This window comes from Myotis lucifugus, unplaced genomic scaffold (genome assembly GCF_000147115.1).
Source record: "Myotis lucifugus unplaced genomic scaffold, Myoluc2.0 scaffold_50, whole genome shotgun sequence".
Lineage (NCBI taxonomy): Eukaryota > Metazoa > Chordata > Mammalia > Chiroptera > Vespertilionidae > Myotis > Myotis lucifugus.
The window spans coordinates 1549627-1555747 of NW_005871098.1; the positions used below are offsets into that span (position 1 = coordinate 1549627).

A 6121-nucleotide genomic window follows, 5' to 3' on the forward strand; every position below is an offset into this window, starting at 1 on the left:
TTCTTTGTGTGTTTTATTTGCATGGAATATTTTTTTTTCCATCCCTTCACTTTCTGAGTTTTTTTTGTTTTGTTTTGTGTGTGTGTGTGTGTGTGTTTTGAGTGTGTGTTTTTATTGCAACCCCTTCTCATCAGATGGCAATAGTGTACTGTTCCAGCAGAAGAAGCCTCTTGCACCAACACTCTACACTAATTCACACCCAGGACCCCTATGGGCTATTGGTGGATTTGAACCAGGGCCAGCTGCTTCTAGAACTAGCCTAGCTTCCCAAGAATACTGCAGGAACCTAGAGACAAAGGTTCTTATTCTACATAAACCACAACCCACCGTGCCCCTGGTGGTCACTTCTTCTTCTGTACATGGCCACAGTCATACTTGCCATGCACAACCTTGAGCTTGATACCAGGCAGGTCCTGGGTGCACCCACCTTGCACAAGCACAATATGGTGCTCTTGCAGGCTGTGGCCCTCTCCTGAGATAAAGCAGATGGCCTCACAGCCTGTGCTGAGCTGCACGCAGCAGCACTTGCAGTAGGCCGAGTTGGGCTTCTTGGGTTTACAAATGAATGTGCGCAGAACCACATCCTTCAGCTGTGGCTGGCCTTTTGTGGGGTCCAGCTTTGGAAGTGGCCACTTTGGAGGCCCTAGACAGTGCATCTGATTAAGGGTGGCCATGGGTCAGGTGGCCCAGAGCCAGATGATCAGGGCTAGGCCATAACTCAGGGATATGTTGAGGCCCCGGAGAAGGCCAGACCATGACATCCTGCCATCTGTACCATCCCCCAGCAGGACGCAGAGACATGCCGAACCCAGCCTTTCGTCACTTCCCCATCCCTTCACTTTCAATCTGTGTGAATCTATTTTCTGAGGTTGGTCTCACCTTGTTTTCTTACCCATTCAGCTAACCTATGTCTTTTCATTAGAACATTAAGTCCATTTACATTTAAGGTTATTATTGATGGGTACTTATTTATTTATTTATTTATTTATTCCTATAATTTTCTCTCTTTAGATTTGTTCTTCTTCTTAAAGCAGTCCCTTTAACATTTCTTTCAATGTTGATTGGGTGATATTATACTCCTTTAGCCTCATTTTGTCTGGGAAGCTCTTTATTTCACCTTCATTTTTAAAGGATAGCCTTGCTGGATAGAGTAGTCTTGGGTTCAGGTCTTTGCTTTTCATTACTTTAAATATTTCATGCCAATCCCTTCTAGCCTGAAGTGTTTCTGTTGAGATATCAACTGACAGTCTAATGGGAACTCCCTTGATAGTAATTTTATGTCTCTCTCTTGCTACCTTTAAGATTCTTTCTTTGTCTTTAATGCTTGTCCTTTTAATTATGATGTGTCTTGGAGTGGGTTTCTTTGGATTCATCTTAATTGGAACTATCTGTACTTCCTGGACTTATGTGACTTTTTCCTTCACCAGTTTAGGGAATTTTTTGTCATTATTTCTTTAAACAGGTTCTCTACTCCTTGCTCACTTTATTCTCCTCTAGCACCACTGTGATATGGATATTGCTGTTTTATGTAGTCCAAAAGCTTTCTTAAACTATCCTCCTGCTTTTAATTTTTTTCTTTTTGATGCTCTGAGTGTTGTTGCTTTCTTAACCTACTCTTCCAAATCACTGATTCAATCCTCTGCCTCATTCAATCTACTTTTGATTCCTTGCAGTGTATTTTTCCATTGACTCTTTTTTTAGAGAGAGTGGAAGGGAGGGGGAGAGATAGAGAGAGAAATATCGATGTGAGAGAACCACATTGATTGGTTGCCTCCTGCACAAAGCCCAGAGCCTGGGATCGAGCCTACAACTGAGGTACATGGCCTTGACTGGAATTGAACCTCAGACCCTTCAGTCAGCAGGCTGACACTCTATCCACTGAGCCAAACCAGCAAGGGCTGCAGTGTATTCATTATGTCAGATATGTTGTTTGTTTTTTTCATTTCTAACTGGTTATTTTTTAAAATATATATTCTTAGTTTATGTATTTTATTGTTGAGAGTAATACAGGTATTCCCCATTTCCTTTCCTTTGTCCCCTTCCACCAGCTCCCAAACCACCACAGGCCTTCTCCTGTCTATTTTCTGAATATTTATATTGATTTTTGGATGGAGAGGAATGGAGAGAGAGAGAAAGAAACATCAATGTGAGAACAGAACATCAATCGCCTGCCTCCTGCATATCCCATACCTTGAATAGACAACCTGGGTATGTGCCCTGACAGGATATTGAACCAGCAACCAACTAAGCCACACTGGCAAGGGCCTGACTAGTTCTTCTTCATGGTTTCTATTTTTTCTTTCATGTTGTTGTAGTTCCCAGTTAGTGCCTTATAATTCTCACCAAGTTTCTTAAGCATCCTTATAACCATTACTTTGAACTCTGTATCTGATAAGTTGCTTTCCTCCAATTCATTTCACTTTTTTTCTGGAGTTTTCTCCTTTTCTTTCATTTAATGGTTGTTTACTTTCCTCCTCCCCTTTTTTTGCTGTTCTTTTGTGTTTGTTTCTACATATTAGATAGAACTGTTATGCCTACCAGTCTTTGTGGGTGCTCTTATGTAATAAGTGTCCTGTGGGACCCAGTGGTACAGTCACTTGGTTCTCCTGAGCTGGATAATCTAGGAATGTCCCTTGTGTGGGTTATTTGGGCTCTCCTATTTTAATTGGGTCTTGATTGCTGTTGTAACATGTGTGATTGGAATCTCCCCTCTGACTGGCTGTGAGGTTAAAGCCTGACAACATCATGTGAGTGTGCACATATTGACAAAATGAAACAAAACATAGCAAAATAAAACAAAACAAAAATAAAAACATACAAAAAATCCCAACCACAAAAGAAAAAGAAATTAGCAAAGAGAACAATCATAAGAAACAAAAAGAAAAAAATATGAGAAGAAATAAAAGGGATGGTAAAGGAATATGAAAGAAAAAAGGGAGAGGAAAAATAAGAATAAAGTATAAGAAATAAAAAATGGTGAAAAGAAAAGAGGAGGAAAGAATTCTTAATTGGATTAAAGAAGAGAAACAAGAAATGGAAAATAATAAAAAATTTAAAAAAATAAAAGAAGAAAAAATACAGTAAGAAAAGTGGAAAAACAAGAGACATGAGAGAAAAAAAGAGACAAAAATATTAACAAAGCAATAAAATAATGCAAAAAGAAAAAGTGAAGTGGAGTTTAGGCAGAATTTAGTGCCTCCTGGGAGCTCCCTTTGGATCCTGCTCTTATGTTAACTGAGGCAGATTGTTTTGACTGCCATTTCCTGGCATCCCAGGAGGTCTTTTTGTGCTATCCACTGTCAGAAGCTGTCCATTTTGGCTCTCAGCAACCTGTTTGAAGCTTCAAGGAATCCACAGTTCCTGACTGCCTGTGTGCAGGAGGGGCAAAACTGTGCTCTAAGTTCAACTCACTAGCAGCACAGTGCCCAGGTTGGGGTCAGAAAAAGTTCCAAGGCATCTCCGGTTCCACCTCTCCCTGTCTCTACCAGCAGGAAGACTTAGTTACTTGTAAACACTCTTTCTGAAAGCTCTTTAGGTAGAATCTGGAGGGTGGGATGGACCTCTGAGTCTCCTGTGGGGGATAGATGCCATTCAGATTTTAGAGAAGATGGTGAGTCTGTCCCCTGTCACAGAGCCATACATCTGAGTCTGTCCTGGAATATTTCCCTAATCTTGGCAGGGTGGAGCCCCTCTTACGTAGTCCAGTGGGGTCTGTTGTAAACCAGGAGTTTCTATAAGGTCTCCCTTGAGGCAGAAGTACCAATCAGGTTCCCAGGATGGGGGGAGGGACTGTGGCCCCACTTCAAAGCCAGTCACTGATAACCCTCTCTCTAAGACAGTTCAAACCCATAGGCTTGGCCTCTGATACTGTCTCCTCAGCAGGGTATCACCTGATTCCTGAGGGTGGAGTGAGCTGTATCCCTGAGGGCAGCATATTTGCCTTTCCCAGCCTGTTGCTGCTGGGAGGGGCTTGTGCCTCTCCGGGAAAATGGCTGCTGCAATATGGAAGGCAGGTGACCCATCACAGGTCTCCCAGCTGCTACTTTTCCAGTCTTTTCTCAATGCTTCTCATCCTAGCCTTTCCTTGGGCAATTCTTGTTCACACCCTCCTCCTTCCACCAAAGACTCAGGTGAGTGGCTGCAAATGAAAATCCTGTGCTCTGGGGTTTTTTGTTTTGTTTCTTTTTAAGTGGCTTTAATTCTGACAGGCTCCAACTCTTCCTGGGGATTTGAAGCCCCACTGCCTTTCATGGCTGGATGAGATGTGGGCCCTTGTTCTCCCCTCTGGTCCTCTGGGAAGGGGAGCTCATCCTAGGATCCAGGCCTCACTACTCTCAGGGAAAACCCCCCACAGCCAAAATATCCCTCCTCACCCTTGGCCTGCCATCCATGTGAGCTGGGCCAGCCCTGCTCATGACCCCACTATTCCTACCAGTCTTGAGATGGTTTCTGCCCTTCCTAATTAAAAGTCTCCTCTTACGCTAGTCTTCAGTAGGTAATTCAGTGTGAATGTTCCTCAATTTAGTTTTATTTCCTGTTTGATTTTAAGAAGAGATGCACAAAACATCCACTTACTCCACTGCCATCTTGAAATCCCAACACTGACCATTTCTTGATGATGGCATTATAATTATAATTGTTTTCTATTTTTAAAATTTAAATATTTATTTTTAAATTTATACTTTTCTAAACTTATGTAAAATTAATGTGTATAATATAAAAATTAAAATATCTAATAAAAGAGAAACATGCAAATTGACTGTACCTCCACTACACCAACAATCCATGCCCACAAGCCAATCAGGAGCAAGTATGCAAATAAACCCAACCAAGATGGCGGTGACCATGGAACTGGAGAGAACAGGAGGCTTGGGTTTCCCCTGGCGATGGAGGAAGCCAAGCTTTCCACCTGCCCTGGCCGGCTGTGGGCTCTGCTCAAGGCTACAAAGTTTCAATTATAGAAGATAAATAAATCCCAGATACCTGCTTCCAGCCGCTGTGGCCTCCACTCAAGGAAGGGCTGGGAGCCTGGGTTGCCCGGAGCCGTGGCCAGCCGGCAAACAGCCATCAGCCACTCACCCAGGCTGGCCAGGCACCCCAGCGGGGACCCCCCACCCTGAAGGGGATGTGGCCAGCCTAAAAATGGCCCTCAGTCCCTCACCCAAGCTGGCCACACCCCCATGAGGTGAGGGTCCCCACTGGGGGGCGTGGCCAGCCTGAAAGCAGCCATCAGCCCTTCACCCAGGCTGGCCAAGCACCCCAGTGGGGACCCCCACCTTGAAAGGAGTGTGGCCAGCCTGCAAACAGCCATCAGCCCCTTACCCAGGCTGGCCAGGCACCCCAGCGGGGACCCCACCCTGAAGGGGGTGTGGCCATCTTGAAAACAGCCCTCAGCCCCTCACCCAGGCTGGCCACGTGCCCCCAGTGGGGACCCTCACCCCATGTGGGCGTGGCCGGTCTGAAAACCACAACAGGCCCCTTGCCCAGGTCGCCCCATGCCCCAAGAGAACCCCCACCCTGATCCAGAACACCCTTCAGGGCAAACAAGCCAGCCCTCACCTGTGCACCAGGCCTCTATACTAATAAAAAGGTAATATCCTAATTAGACTGGGAGACCTTCCAGGAGACCTTCCAGGAGACCTTCCGGACGTTCTTCTGTACAAAGCCATGGTGGCAGGGCTGAGGTAGAGGCGGTTAGAAACCAAGAGGGGAGGGCAGTTGTGGGTGATCAGGCTGGTGTGGGGTGGGGCCATTGGGGGTAAGCAGACCAGCAGAGGGGCCAGTTGGGGGCAAGCAGGCCATCAGTGGGGGTCAGTTGGAGGTGATCAAGACAGTGGAGGGGGCAGTTTGGAGTGAGCAGGCCAGCATGGGGGGAGTTGGGGGCAAGCAGGCCAGTGGGGAGGGGAGGTGGGGGCGAGCAGGCCAGCAGGGGAGGAAGTTGGGGGTGATCAGTCTGGCAGGGGGCATTTGGGGGCAAGCAGGCAGATGGTGGGGGGAAGTTGGGGGTGAGCAGGCTGGCAGTTGAGCAGTTTGGAGCCAGCAGTCCCGGATTGTGAGAGGGATGTCTGACTGCTGGTTTTGGCCTGATCCCCGTAAACCGGCAGTAGGACATCCTTTGAGG

The 6121-nt window shown here is 46.1% G+C and overlaps 1 pseudogene; it reads right to left on the minus strand.

Annotated features, from left to right (window-relative positions):
- Positions 1 to 341: 341 nt before the first annotated feature.
- LOC102441296 lies at positions 342 to 761 on the minus strand (annotated as a pseudogene).
- Between the last annotated feature and the right edge of the window lie 5360 nt (positions 762 to 6121).